The sequence below is a fragment of the Enhydra lutris genome, unplaced genomic scaffold (assembly GCF_002288905.1).
Source record: "Enhydra lutris kenyoni isolate GAN:26980312 unplaced genomic scaffold, ASM228890v2 scaffoldscaffold12, whole genome shotgun sequence".
Classification (NCBI taxonomy): Eukaryota; Metazoa; Chordata; class Mammalia; order Carnivora; family Mustelidae; genus Enhydra; species Enhydra lutris.
In genome coordinates, this window is record NW_019154096.1 from 6804967 (window position 1) to 6819451 (window position 14485).

At 41.3% G+C, this 14485-nt stretch overlaps 1 protein-coding gene across 1 annotated transcript in view; it reads right to left on the bottom strand.

Annotated features, from left to right (window-relative positions):
* Window positions 1-14485, bottom strand: part of LOC111145083 (APOBEC1 complementation factor) — an 81472-nt gene that overhangs the window by 57105 nt on the left and 9882 nt on the right. The gene's annotated exons all lie outside the window — the stretch shown is intronic.

Below are 14485 nucleotides of genomic sequence, written 5' to 3' on the forward strand. Positions count from 1 at the left end.
AGCAGGGAGCCTGCTTCCCTCTCTCTCTCTCTGCCTGCCTCTCTGTCTACTTGTGATCTCTCTCTGTCAAATAAATAAATAAAATCTTTAAAAAAAATAAAAATAAAAAAAAAATGTAAGGAATTCTACAAGTTTACACATCTCCATGCTTATGTAGATATAAAGATGCAATTTCAGCACTTTCTCATCTGTACCTTTTATTTGGGAACATGATTTGAACCCCATTGCAAATGGGATAATTGTTCCTACCTAGAGGTTCATGGGGCGAGGGTGTGGCCATCCCGAGTGGTCCAGGCTGTGGTGGCGGGAGGCTCTGGGGGCTCCCATGTCCAGAGGGGCTTACACTGACATCACTTAGTGTCAGGGCTCCGGAAGGTTCTGTGCTGGGCTTCCACTCTGCCAGCCGAGACCGAAGAAGGGTGTTTCGCAGTGATCTGAATCACATGCAGATTGAATGCCTTTCAACATAGGCCCTTTTAAGACTTTTCTGTGTTATGCCTTGAGCTTTCCTACACTACCTCTGGTGGTCATTTAAAGATTCAGAATGAATGGGCCATTAATAGTGTAGGAAACATGTAAAAAAGTGAAAAGTGAAGCTGGGGTGATCATGTCAATAAGAGATTCAAAGTCTTCTATTAAGGTAATAACTAATAAACAAATGCATAGGCAAGCAGCATCTAGCATTGTCTAGAAAGTAAATACTTCCAATAAAATATAGAGGACAAGAGAAAAATGAGATTTCAGAGGGACAACTCATCAGCTGTTACCGGGACAGAAAAATTTCATGCCTCCCATGTAAGCATGGCCATTCCTGCCCTTGATTGTTCTAGTAATTCTTGCCTGCTTCCAGCCCTGGCCAGCTCCACTCTTACTCAATCATTCTCTCAAGTGGTACTAAGTCCGTGCCAGCTGGCCCCTTTTGCCCTCTGCCTTGTTTTAAGGCACTGTTTGTTAGGGAATGTCTATTAAGTTAATGTACCAGTTTCTGTTGCTGTCCTTTGCAAAAGGCAATGAGCAAGCTTGTTTTCAATCCTTCAATCAATCGTTTTCAATTCTTTCTTTCTTTCTTTCTTTCTTTCTTTCTTTCTTTCTTTCTTTCTCTAATCCTAACTTTGTATCTTGGCTAAGACAAATTTGAAGCCATTTTTTAGATAGTGTGATTGGATAGACCTCTAACATCTAGGTGGGGACTTGTAGCTTCCCTGACAACTTTGCAGTGTAAACCATCTTCCTAGGGATGCTACAGGGTGGCGGGGGGGGGGGAGGAAAGCTGTGTTCAGCTTATAAGGCTAACTGGCTGCTGACTACAGTTCTAGAAATCTCTATGAGACCATATAAATCCTCTTAAAAAAGTAAAACTACAAAAGGCGTTTGGAGGATTTCCGAAGAAAACGAGCCTTTAGGACAAAACGTAACTCTTGCACTTTCTCCAGATGTTACTAAAATTGTCTTTTCATCAGGACACTCTCAACACCACCCTCCCCTGCCCCCCTACCCGGTGCCCCTTTATGGATTTAATCTGCAGAAGCAGGGAGGCCACCAGTGAACTGGGATCTGGTGAGCTTAGTCATTTTGGTCATCAAGTGTCTCCCAGATGTTTGGAGGCAAAGTCTCTTGTTTTTTTTGGCCAAGTTGTAGTTTTACTCTTTGCTGAGCTTCATCTTTTCCATCAAAACGTAACAGTTCATGGTGAAACAACAAGTTTTATGCAAGACCTACCTTTAGTTTTGGTTAATGATTAGTACAGGGACCTGAAGACACTTTCACATCAGAAAGGTCTTTTGATCAAAGAAACTCACTCTGACATTGCTGAGAAAAATCTCAACAACATCTTGACATAGCGTCAAGTCATTAGAAGTCAGGGAATAGAAATAAAATTCAGAATTTGTTACAAGAAACACCTCATCTTCAATGTTTAGTTCTCAAAAACAATCCCCTCTCCCAACATTGATTTGATCTGAGGGATGAACTTGGATCCCAGATAAATATTTTTTTAAGCAAGTCAAACTTCTGTTAAATTTGGTCCATTTAGAAGAAAGATTGTGCAATACATTTTCTAATATCCAAAAATTGTTCAGATCCAAGACCACTGCCTTTTGAAAGAGTCATTCCCAGTGTAATTTATGGAGGCAGTAGGATTCAAAACGAATACAAAGTAGGCATTAGGAACATTGGCACTGAAGGAGAGCACCCATGAGTAGTAAGTATTCGAATATACTTCTCAATAAGTATCACTTATTCATTAAAATATTTGCTGAGTACCTACTGTCATTCAAGAATTTTGTGAGATACTAGGAAAATAGCAGAGAACAAAACAAACCCCTCTCCCCAAAATCTCACAGGTTTTCTAGTGGGTGAGAAAGACTGTAAACTAGTAAAATGTGCAGGTGCTAAAGATAGTTCCTGAGGAGAAAAAAAAAAATGAAGAGAAAAGGAATATGAAGTGTGTGTGTGGGAGGAGGGAGTGAAATGATAGATAGTGTGATCCCAGGGGGGTGGATTTGGGAGGAGACCCGGTGACGTGAGGCATGTGTCTAGGGGAGACCATTCTGGGCAGAGAGCCTGCAAGCCTAAGCCCCTGAGGTGGGAGCTCCTTGATGGAGCAGGGAGCCGGCCTGTGTGGAGGGCATGGAGCTGAGTGAATGAGGTCAGAAGTGGGAGTTAGCAGAGAGATAATGATAGCCCAGGCCATAAAGGATCTTGCAGGTCAAGGTGAGGACTTTGGTTTTTGCTCTGAGATGGGAAGCTGGGGGATCAACAAGATGCTACCACTGAAGAGAGTCGAGAAGGGTTGGGAAGGAGGGGATTGATGCCGACACTCTAGTTCTGTTTTTGTGCAAGAATTGGCTATTTTGTTCATTAGGATATTTTTGGCACGGATTCTGATTTGAAAAAAACACTGTGTGAAAACACTCCTTGTCTTGATTCCTAAGTTTTTCGATGCCCTTACATGTTGCGTTGGAGGCAAGGCCCTGCTCAGCTTTGACCTCACTCTGGTCAGCAGAAAGCTCATGGGGCAAAGTGGGGAGACCAGTCAGAAACCAGCGCACCTTCTGGGCAAGAGGGAGCAGTGGTGGACCAGGGGTGGTGAAGAGCACATATCTTGGATCTACTTTCCAGATGCATGGGATGCATCTGGAAATGAGGGAAAAAATAAGGAGTCAGGGATGACATCCAGTTTTCTAGTCTGTGCAGCTAGAAGAATAGACCTATTAGCTCAGATGGGGAAGAGCAGATTTGGGGAGGACCAGGAGCTCTGCTGTCGGCTTTGCTGATTTTGAGATGCCCAGCAGATAGCCACATGAGCCCAGAGAGGCTGAGCGGACAGTTGGTTCCAGGAGCTGCAATTTCCTGGGAGAGTTCCAGGCAGGAGATACTAGTTGGGATGCTATCGGCCTAGAGGTGACATTGAAGCTGTGGAATCAGGTGAGATCATCTATGAGTGGAGGATAGAAAGTAGGTCCAAGGACCTACTTCAGAAGGATCTCTGGGTCACTCCAGCTCTTGGAAGTCAGGGAGACAAGGAAGGAGCCATAGTGGAGAATGAACTGGAACAGTTGGAAAGTTCGAGAACAGCCAGGAGCAGGAGGTGGATGGAAATCCAAGTGAAGAAAGGATTGTTGAGAACAAAGGTGTGATGCGAAGTACATGCTCTGTCATGTCAAGTAAGACGAAGCCTGAATAGGGATGTAGACATCTGGATTCAAATCCTCATCCTGCCTTTTACTGTGTACCCGGAAAGTTCCTTAACCTCGTGGCGTCCATGCATTCTCAACTCAGGAAGCAGTAATATTTCTCTCAGGGTTGTTGTATTACTGAATAAATACGTCGAAAGAGCGTTGAGAGAGTTCCTGGCTCCTAGCGAGATTAGTGTTCGATGCAGATATTTGTGATTTAGAAAAAGGGGGGAAGGGAGAGACAGGACAGTGACCGAGCACCCCAACTTCTCAGGTTCTGCAGTAAGTAGGACATCCCACGGTTTTGTGCAAAGGTGCTGTTACCCAGATGAGAATGGCTGCGCGAAGAGCAGGGCAGTGAATGGAAGTCACTGGAGGAAAGTTACTGCTGGCATCAGCGCTACAGGAAAGACCCGGGGTCCCTGATCAGTTTGCTCACATGTGAATGGGGCTCACAGGCAGTGCTGCTGGGGGGGTGCGGGGCTTAGTTGACATCTTTTAGTAACTTGCTGTTACCGCCAGTAACTCCAGCTGGAGGAGAGAAGAAGGCACGGAGCGGGGGCAGCACAGCCACTTGGGGGAAAGCCACCACCCCCACTGGATGAGGCAGGACCCTACACAGGTCCCATCCCTTCTCCCTCCTCCTTGCATTCAGTCTGGAACAGGGTGAGGGAGGGATTCCTAATTCAGAGATCTGGAGGACTCGCCTGGCTCTACCAACTCTTACTCCTTGGCCATTGGTGTGTCCTGGTCCTGCATGTGTTTTCGTAGCAAAGGGATGCTTGGTTCAAATGGACACTCCAAAGCCAACTTGCTGTATAGAGATGGTTCCCTCCTCTGTTCCTCTGCCTCCAGTCATTCTGGTGGAGACTCAGAGTCTCCATTTCCTTACATATGAAGTGTGAGGATAACAACAATTCCTACTTCACAGGGTTGTTTTAAGGATGAACTATGAATAGATTTAAAATACTTAAAGTGGTTCCTGGCATTTAATAACTGCCTGGTGAGGGTTACTGATTATACTGTTTTAATTCTTATTATAATTAATCTCTAATTCCAAGGGGTTAAATTTCAAAATCACTTTCTGGGAAGATAAAATCTCACGTGTTTAGCACAATACATTGTCCCTCCAGGACTAGATTCCCTTCTAGCATCTCATTCCCTTCCCTGCTGTTGGGGCTCCCATGCTGCTTTGTATTTTTGGCTCTCTGCTTGGAATGTCATTCCTTCCCCTCCTCTTCCCACATCTAACCTTCACTACACTGGCCATGTTATCCTTCCAGGTCTGCTCTGGGAGCCTTCCTTCGATACCCTCTCAGCGTCATGTTGGAGCCACAGCCTTAATGCTCTCAACTGAGTCTGTACATCCTTGTACCGTTGCATACAATACTGTAATTATCTGCTTGCACAGCTATCTTTCTTGCTACACCGTGAGCTCTCTCAGTGTGGGGACTGTGCTGTACTCCTCTTTCTTTGCCCAGAATGCTTAGCCTGGCGTTATGTTAAGTGCTCAGTAAATAACTTGGAGAACAAATGAAAGACCTTGGACTGGCATTTTATAAATGACAGTAACTTACACTTGTTCTGAAGTCAATTGAATCTGCACCTAATCTCCTACTGTTTATTCTTCTTCTTGTTCCAGTCACTTCTAGAAAGTTCTGTCCTGGAGTAGTGAGTCTACCTTTCGTGCAAGATGGATGTCAGTGGTTTCACTGCGTTTACATATACGTTCTTGTCTTTGGGAGAGAGACAAAGAAGAGTAAAATCGAGAGTGCAAAGTGATTGAAAAGAGTTAATATTTGAATTCACTTTTCTTCTTTTCAGTGCCTTTCCGGTTTTCTATTTGCAACATTGGAGCCTACTTGATCAAGAAGAGAAGGGTTCTAGAAGTTACTGAGGGTTCAAGATTTCTGCCTTTCTAAAAGTCACAGGTGGATTGGAATGAACATCTCACCTCGGTAGAGACTTTTCAGTAGAAATTTCCAGAGTTCACTGTTGGGCAAGGTCAGAGTTGCTGTTCCTGACCCTTGACCCTGGTGGCCTCAGGTACCAGTGGGTCCTGACTCGGAGAAGGTGGCAGGGAGACAAAGATAAGGAGGCAAGAGAGAGAAGCAGGTAGGGAAGCAAATGCCAGCATTTCTGCCTCCACTGCTGCAAGGGGGATAGTAGAAGTTGCCCTTTCTTTATTCCCCTATGCTATAAAGAAGAAAAGCATATGGAAAAGTTGTACATATAAATTGGCTTGCACGTTGTGAAGGAAAACTATGAGGGGATTGTGATATTTTTTTACCTAGATTTGCCCGAAGTTAGGCAGTGTGGGAAGATGAGTGCCCTAGCGGGACAGCAGTTGGTGGCCGTGGCAACAGAGAAAGTGGGAAAACAGGTTTGTTTTTTAAAATAGTAAATTGGGCAAGACAGACAAAGGTGAGAAGGGCAGGCCCGCTGAACATGTGCAGAAAGAGAAGCTTGGAAAAACAAAGGCAGGTGTGATGGTGTGAAGAAGAGGCCAAGAGGGACGGAAGACAGAGGTTCAAGTTATTAGCTTTCTTGGTTTAAAAATGCAATGGGGGTGCCTGGGTGGCTCAGTAGGTTAAGCACCTGCCTTCAGCTCAAGTCATGATCCTGGGGTCCAGGGATCGAGTCCCGTATTAGGCTCCCTGCTCAGCGGGGAGCCTGCTTCTCCCTCTGCCATGAGTATTAAAGGAATATCTCCAATGTGCCATGCACCGTGCTAGATGGTTTAGTCCGGAAATAGAGTCATTTTGTTACTGCTAGAGTTTCTGTATGTATTTTATGGACTTCTCTAAAGAGGAGGAATAAGGACACAGAGTGGGGGGAAAGACTATTTCTGACTTGGTAAGCAGAGGAGAGACGTTCTTTTGTAACCAGGTGGGAGACATTGGGGTTGGTGCCAGTAAGGTCAATGATGGCTTCATGGGCCAATGGGACCTCTCCAGACCCAATCCAGGCTTCCCCACTGTTTGTGCACTGACGTTGCATGATAACTCTTACCAGCATGCAAGTTGTATAACTGGTTTTATAAGGAGTTCCAAGCATTTAGTATGTCCTGGGAATTTTACACAGAAGGAGCTCCAATTATATCGACATGGTCTGTGAAGGATTAATGACCAAAGTTTATGCATTTGCCTACTGATGCTAAGTAAATACTATCGTGCATTACTTGATAAAGAAATAGAAACTAGCTCTAATGTTCTCTCTGGGAATGTTTACAATCGGTCTTAAGTTTACTTTGGAAGTGAAGTCACATGATAGCTCTGTAGTTGGCCATGTATCGTGAATCACAGCGAAATTAGAGAATATGCATACATAAAATTCCAAAATGTGGCCTAAAAACACCCCACCAAGTCCCAATATGTGGCACCTTCTTTTTAAAAATCAATATATTGTCAGCCAAAAAATTAAGGTGACCAGAATCCTTTCTGTGTTATTAAGGCAGTAGTAATCAATCATACCTTAATTTTGGGTCTAGTCAGTTTGTGCCTTGTCAAGGCTTAAAATAAAGAAAAATTAAAGTTGTTCTTAGTAGATATACTAACTTACAATTACAGAAAATATCCTCTGTCTATAGTAGATTGCACATCTTCAGAGAAAGATAAGCTTGCATTGAAATTTCCATCCCACCACCACGATTTTAAGTTCTCTGAGGCTCTGCTTCTTATTCTAAGAATAGGAGCACTGATACCTAACTTGAAGGTTTTTTTGTTTTGTTTTGTTTTTTTATCTTTTTATTTTTTAGCAAAGATAAATCAGATATTGAATAGGAGAGAACCAAATCAATCAATCAATCAATCAATCAGGTAATGGATAGGAGAGAACTTAATAAACTCCCAGGCATTTGGATGATACTTAGTAAATATTTCCTTCTTGTTCCTTGTCTGCTGCTTTGATTGACTCATCTTAGCATCATCTGGGTTCTTCTGCAAGGCTATCCTTTCTAGAAATTGTCCAAGGGACACAGAAATGCTCTTTGGAATGTGTTATGTTGTCTTCTTTCATGTTGCTTTAGTACTTGATCAGGTGGTTTCTTGTGTTTGTTGTCACTTCTCAGTAGGAAAACATCCTTAAGGTCTTCAGTGTTTGTATGTGTGTGTGTGTGAGAGAGAGAGAGAGAGAGAGAGAAAGAGTGAGCACGTTAGAGTTTTTGTTTTTTTAAGATTTTATTTATTTATTTGACACAGAGAGAGACAGCAAGAGAGGGAACACAAGCAGGGGAAGTGGGAAAGGGAGAAGCAGGCTTCCCACTGAGCAGGGAGCCAGATGCGGGGCTTGAAACCAGGATCCTGGGATCATGACCTGAGCCAAAGGCAAATGCTTAATGACTGAGCCACCCAGGAGCCCCAGAGCACCTTAGAGTTGTAATGAAAATTAGACACTACCTAAAATCAGCGATTAAGAAATATTTGAATAAGTAGTGGTACAACACATCTAAGAATACTGTTCTAGTAGAACATACAGTTCAGACAGATATTTGTGAATAGAATAGTTAAAGGGCAGGCTGAGAGCAGCAAGCATAGTCTGATTTCATTTGCGTTAACTTTCATATTTGTAAGGGATTATAAAAGGCTGACTAGGTAAACAGATCAGTTTGCCACTCTCCTTTGACTATTTTTAGCTTTCTATAATCTATAGCTCTCACTCTAATAATTTAAAAAGTAAGTTAAATCTTCCTAATAAATGAATTGCCAATGAGAACAAATCATCAAAGACTGAGATGTGGTCATGGTTCTATTCTGGGGAATCTGTTGATCATTAATTAGAGAAAAATGCTGAAAATTACTCCAAGGGTCTGGCTAAAGAGGCCAGCGACAAATCACAATAGATATAATGAAATCAGAAGGAATCAATAAAAAATAAAATTAAAAAAGAAGTGTATCAGTAGGACAGAAAAATCCACAGACTTGATAAATGTAAGGGCTGATTGAAAGGTTGGTGAATCAGTACCTCTGGGCACCTGGACAAAGTAAGACAGAGAAACCCATTTTAAAAACAGGTGATACATAAATACTAGGAAAAGGGGCAGGAAGAAAATAGTCCAAATGGGTTCAGAAGTTCTCTCTCGCCTATAAAATCATGCATTTATTTTGCTTTATTCTTTATCTTTTGTATTTTTTTTACACTACACAAAATATTTTTATTAAAAAAGTGGGAAAAATGGTTGTAACCACAGATAAGAGACTCTTGATTCTTTTTTTTTTTAAGAGACTCTTGATTCTTAATATTTCTATTAATACATTGAAAAATATGGATGCAGTGATCAGTTACCTAGAAAACTCGAGGTTGAAATAATAATTTGAATGAGCTAAAAATCACACACTGTAATGAAAGAACTCATTGTCTTCTTCCTAAATAATGCAAGGTCCAGATGGTTTTATTGGGCAGTTTTTACAAATCATTTAAGAAACAAATAATTCTTTCATTATATAAAACTTTTGAAGCATAGAAAATAAAGGAGGACTTATACTAAATCTGTCAATTTCATATCTCTGATATAAAGCCAGACAAATAGATCACAAAATAGACAACTGTGAACCCCAATATCACATGTAATTCTAGATATGAACCACATACAACAAGGTATTAAAATACTAATATACAATAAACACATTGCATTTATCACCAAAATACTAATATCAAAATAGAATCTTTAGGGATTCTATTAATTCATTTCAGTGACAAGGAAGAAAAAACATGATCATCCCATTAAATTAAAACTGGCACTTAATAAAATTCAACACCCACTATTGGTTTAGGAAAAAAAATACTTGCTAAGTTAGTAATAGAATAAAACATCTTTAATTTGATGAAGAGCATCATAAACACACAGAGAACATACTTAGTACTGAAACACTGAGATCATTCATTCTTTTTTTTTTAAGATTTTATTTATTTATTTGACAGACAGAGATCACAAAGTAGGCAGAGAGGCAGAGAGAGGAAGGGAAGCAGGCTCCCTACTGAGCAGAAAGCCCAATACGGGGCTTGTTTCTAGGACCCTGAGATCATGACCTGAGCCGAAGGCAGAGGCTTAACCCACTGAGTCACCCAGGTGCCTAAGATCATTCCATTAAAGACAAGTAAATCAACTGCAGAACACTTAGGAGACCAATGCCTTATCCATTAGGCTACTGGGGCTTCTTGTGCAGAACAATTAGAATAAAGGAATACCACAAGAACAGTCAAAACAAGTTCATCATTGAAGCAGAAATAGCAGATGAAATGAGAGGATCTGAACAATAGAAACAAAACTCGTAAGAATAGACGTAAGGAGAAGTACCCAAATTCTTTACGAAGAAAACGATAAAATTACATTGAAGGACCTAAGGCCTGAATATATGTTAAGTGTTATTATTAAAAAGGATCTGTTTGGGGTGCCTGGGTGGCTCAGTGGGTTAAAGCCTCTGCCTTCGGCTCAGGTCATGATCCCAGGGTTCTGGGATCGAGCCCCGCATCAGGCTCTCTGTTCAGCAGGGAGCCTGCATCCGTCTCTCTCTGCCTGCCTCTCTGCCTACTTGTGATCTCTGTCTGTCAAATAAATAAATAAAATCTCAAAAAAAGGATCTGTTCTTCCCATATGATTAATCTAATGCAAACCAATTTAAACATCAATAAAAAAAATTTTTTTTGACAAAATGAGTCTGAAGTTCACCTGGCAGGAAAAACATTCAGTAAATGCCACAACGTGGACTGAATTATAGTATTCCCATGAACCCACCTAATTTAAAGTTAAAATTAAAACAGGCATAGGAATGGACAAATAGATAAATGGAAAGAAACAAAGAAGCCTAGACCTATAGTTTTGTTTATGTTGGAATTTGCCAATAGGTGTTATTTCAAAGGATAGATCATAGACACCTTGAGAAAAAAGTTGGCCCACCCTATCAGAGCATATACTGAAATTCTAAGTGGATTAATGGAAAAGCCTTTAAAAACACGGTGTAACTACTGGAAGGAAAGATGGGGGAACATTTTTATAATCTTGTGATGCAGAAGAGCTTCCTAACCAGGCATAGTTACCACCACAAATGAAAAGACTAACAGATTTGGGGTGCCTGGGGGACACAGTCAGCTGAGCATCTGACCCTTGGTTTCAGCTCAGGTCACGATCTCAGGGTCGTGGGTTGGAGCATCCATGGGGCCAGACCTCAGGCTCCGTGCTCAGCAGGGAGTCTGCTCGGGATTTTCCCTCTCTCCCTCTCCCCTCCTCCCCATCACATGCGTTCTCTTTCAGATAAATAAAGCTTTAAAAAATTATAAACTTCTGTACAATAAATTTGAAAGGAAACCACCGACAGGAAGAAAATGATTGCTGTTTTTATGTAATAGACCAAGAATAAGTATCTGTAATATACAATGAATACTTTTAGATCAAGAATAAAAATTGACTGAATAATGATTTGTCCACATCAGTGGACAAATAAGCAAAGGACACAGGCAGTCAATTCACAGAAAAAAAGAAACAAAAAGCGTTTGTAAACTTATTTAAATGTAGTCATCAGCTCAGAAAAGGTAAGTTAAAACAAAAACCAAGATACCTTGGCTTTGCCTATTACACAGCAAAATTTGAAAAAATTTCAAATAATAACAGAGCTAACCTTTCCTGAACATTTATTATATGCTATATTCCAGAAACTTTAAACCTCATTCATTTAATCCTCATAAAAACTCAGTGGGTGTAGGTATTATCATTCCTACGATGCAGACAATCTATCAAGTTAGGGAGGTTGGTTAATATGTCTGTCCAAGGTCACCCAGGTAACTGGAGAGAGACCCGTAATTAGAATCCAGGTACTCTGGGGTCAGAGTCTGTGCTCCTCGTTACTATATTTGGAAGTAGGTGAATGGCACAGAAGAAGTAGGGAACTTATAGTATCTATCCGGCTTTTCCTAAAGAGTTTCTATGGAGAACCCCATCACAGGAGAAAACTGGTGAAGCGTGGATACTGTGAGTTTGTATCTTCTTCCATAGGGACAGATGGTTTCGGTCATCTAAAGCACTACAGTAACTTAGCCTCTTTGCTAGAAAGAAAATGAGCTATGACCATCTGAGTAGTGCTGTGGGTAGACCGTGTGACGGTTCACCTGGACACATTCAGTGTCTGACCCACTTTGCACATGGTCTAAAGTGGATACCTGGTCATTGCCAGCTCTCTGCTATGCACTTGATCATACCCCCCTGAAACCTCAGCCTTCGTGTTCCCTGGCAGAATGGGGAGCATCATTTAGAGATGACCAGGTGACATGTCACTTGGTAGGATGTGACTTGGAGTCCATGTTAATTTGTATTCTTACATTTGAAGTATTGGTTCCTTCTTCCCCCTGACCTTTAGCTCTTCTGAATCATAGACAGCCAGCGAGGAGGGAGCCAGCTATGGGCCAAACATCTGATGTGGGGCACTGATGGCTTACAGACACAGGTACTTCCAGTAGGCACCAAACATAACAGTTTTGGGGGCGTGTCTCCTTCCTGTCCCTCTGCGTCCACCTTCAAATGTCCATATAGTTCCTCTTTTCCTTTTCCCATCTCTTACTCTCTTTAATCCTTGACTTTGTTCTTTCTCCTCCCTTGGTGACAGCCCTGACTTACGAAGTGGCTGATTCCACCTGGAAGGTATCGCCTGCTTTTAAGACAAAGGTGTTAAGAGCTGTAATGCAGCAATGCTGATGGGTGTAATTTTGACAAGAAACAGTTATTTTGGCAAAGATGCTTTGGGCCAGCTGATACTTTGAGGACTGTTTGTTGACGCTTAAATCTATATGCCATCTTATTTGGAGTCATTTGAAGTCCTATACAGAGTAACTTAAAATAGCAAAACCTAAGACACTAGGGAAATTGCACTGCTGCAAAAATATTTATGAAGAAAATAAAACTATACCAGACAAAATTCCATTGGGAAACTACTGACTTAACATTATCAGAGAAATGGAATGAGCAGAGGTACAAGAGACAAATGACTGTATTGTAGTTTTTGTGTGTGTCCTTGTCTGTGCAGGTATGTATATACATATGTATCTATGCACACACACACCCCCCACACACACCTCCCCCCCACCCCGGACTAAATCTCAGCATTGTAAACATGCAAGGAGTGAGAAGGTGTGTCCTTCAAATTTTTTTCTTCTTTTTAATTTTTTTTAAGTGCAAATTCAAAACCAGGAATCAGATACAATTTCATTTGAAAAAAAAAAAAAAAAAAAAAAAACAACGGTCCCCAGACTCTCGGGAGAGTTAAGCATGTCCACCTGATGCCCAGATCATCATTCTTTCAAAACAGTCCTGACATCTAGACCACCATTTTGTTTGGTTTGACGGAAAAGTTAATTTCAAATAGAGCCATGTATTTTCACTTAAAAAGTGTATTTAAAACTGCACAATTTGTGGTCCAATGGGAACACCTCCTGCTTTTTAGCATATTTTGAAGTAGATTGAATAGAGTAGGAACATTTGATCCACTTCAAAAGACATTTCACACTTATTTGCTTAAAATGCCCTTTAAATATCCACAAGAAGGCATTAAATCCCTGGGATTTAGCTTGAAACTGTAAATTGCACAAGGAAATGCAGGAGAGAGAGCATTAACCTACACATGCTTTGTCAAAATAGAACTTTCAGATTTCATCGCAAGCAGTTCTGGATTTTAGCAAGTCACATGCACTCTGTTAAATCTCCCCTTCCTCAATTTTTAAAAAGATTTCATTTATTTATTAGAGAGAGAGAGAGAGAGCATGCATGAGCACAAGTGGGAGTGTGTGGGTGGGAGGGGCAGAGGGACAAGCAGACACCCTGCTGATTGGAGACCCTGATGTAGGGCTTGAACCCCAGGACCCAGGGATTGTGACCATATCTGAAGGCAGATGCCAACTAACGGAGCCACCCAGGCGCCCCTTATCATAATCTAAAAAACAACTTCACTGTAATCTTCTCAGAGGATGTGTCCAGTTTGCATGCTTTCCTTAATCGTGACTTGCCATCACTTGCTAAACAGGGCCCTATCCTTAAAATATTGTACCACTATTCAGCATACTCCAAACTGGCACTAAAAAAATCATCTAAGAATAGCTTTAGTCAACAGGGCTGACAGCAGATTAGAGAGCGGGAGCTATGGAGAAAGAACAGACTCCCTGCTTGGCTTTACATTATAATCATCTGCACCAGGGCAAGATCCTCCTCACCCCAGAGGGGGCCAGATTCTCCTGGTCTGAGATGAGGGCCTGGAAATGGTTACTTTGTAAGCCTTCAAAGTCACCGTAATTGGTGGCTGAGTTGGGAACTGCTGAATGAAGCTCGAGTCTATACGTGTTAAATGTCAAAACAAAGCAATGGACAGTAATTGAATTTATCCCACCTGCCAAAGAGACGGGATAGACATCATGTAAAGAACATTGTATTAAAGAGAAGAAAAAAGCCTATAAAAGAAAGATAGACACTAGATGATAGGAAAAATATGTGGATGATTCCATATTTTCTCTAGTAATTGTTTACATTTTCATCATTCCTAATGAATACGTGTTTTCCTTAATGATAGTGTTTAGAAATTAAAAAAAAAAAAATCTCCTAACTAGATTCTGGCTCAAGTGATCTGTTTGCAACTCTGTTTCCATGAGGACGAACCAATAAGTTGTTGATATTCCTGCTGTGACTTGCTGTGCCTAGTTTCCTTCCTGCTTTGCACAGTTTCCCTGAATGAGACAAACTCAAGCTGCTCCCTCTGGGGGGTGCATAGTTATAGGAGTATATATATATTTCTGAACTCCCAAGCCTGCGTGTGAGGACATGAATGCTATAGACA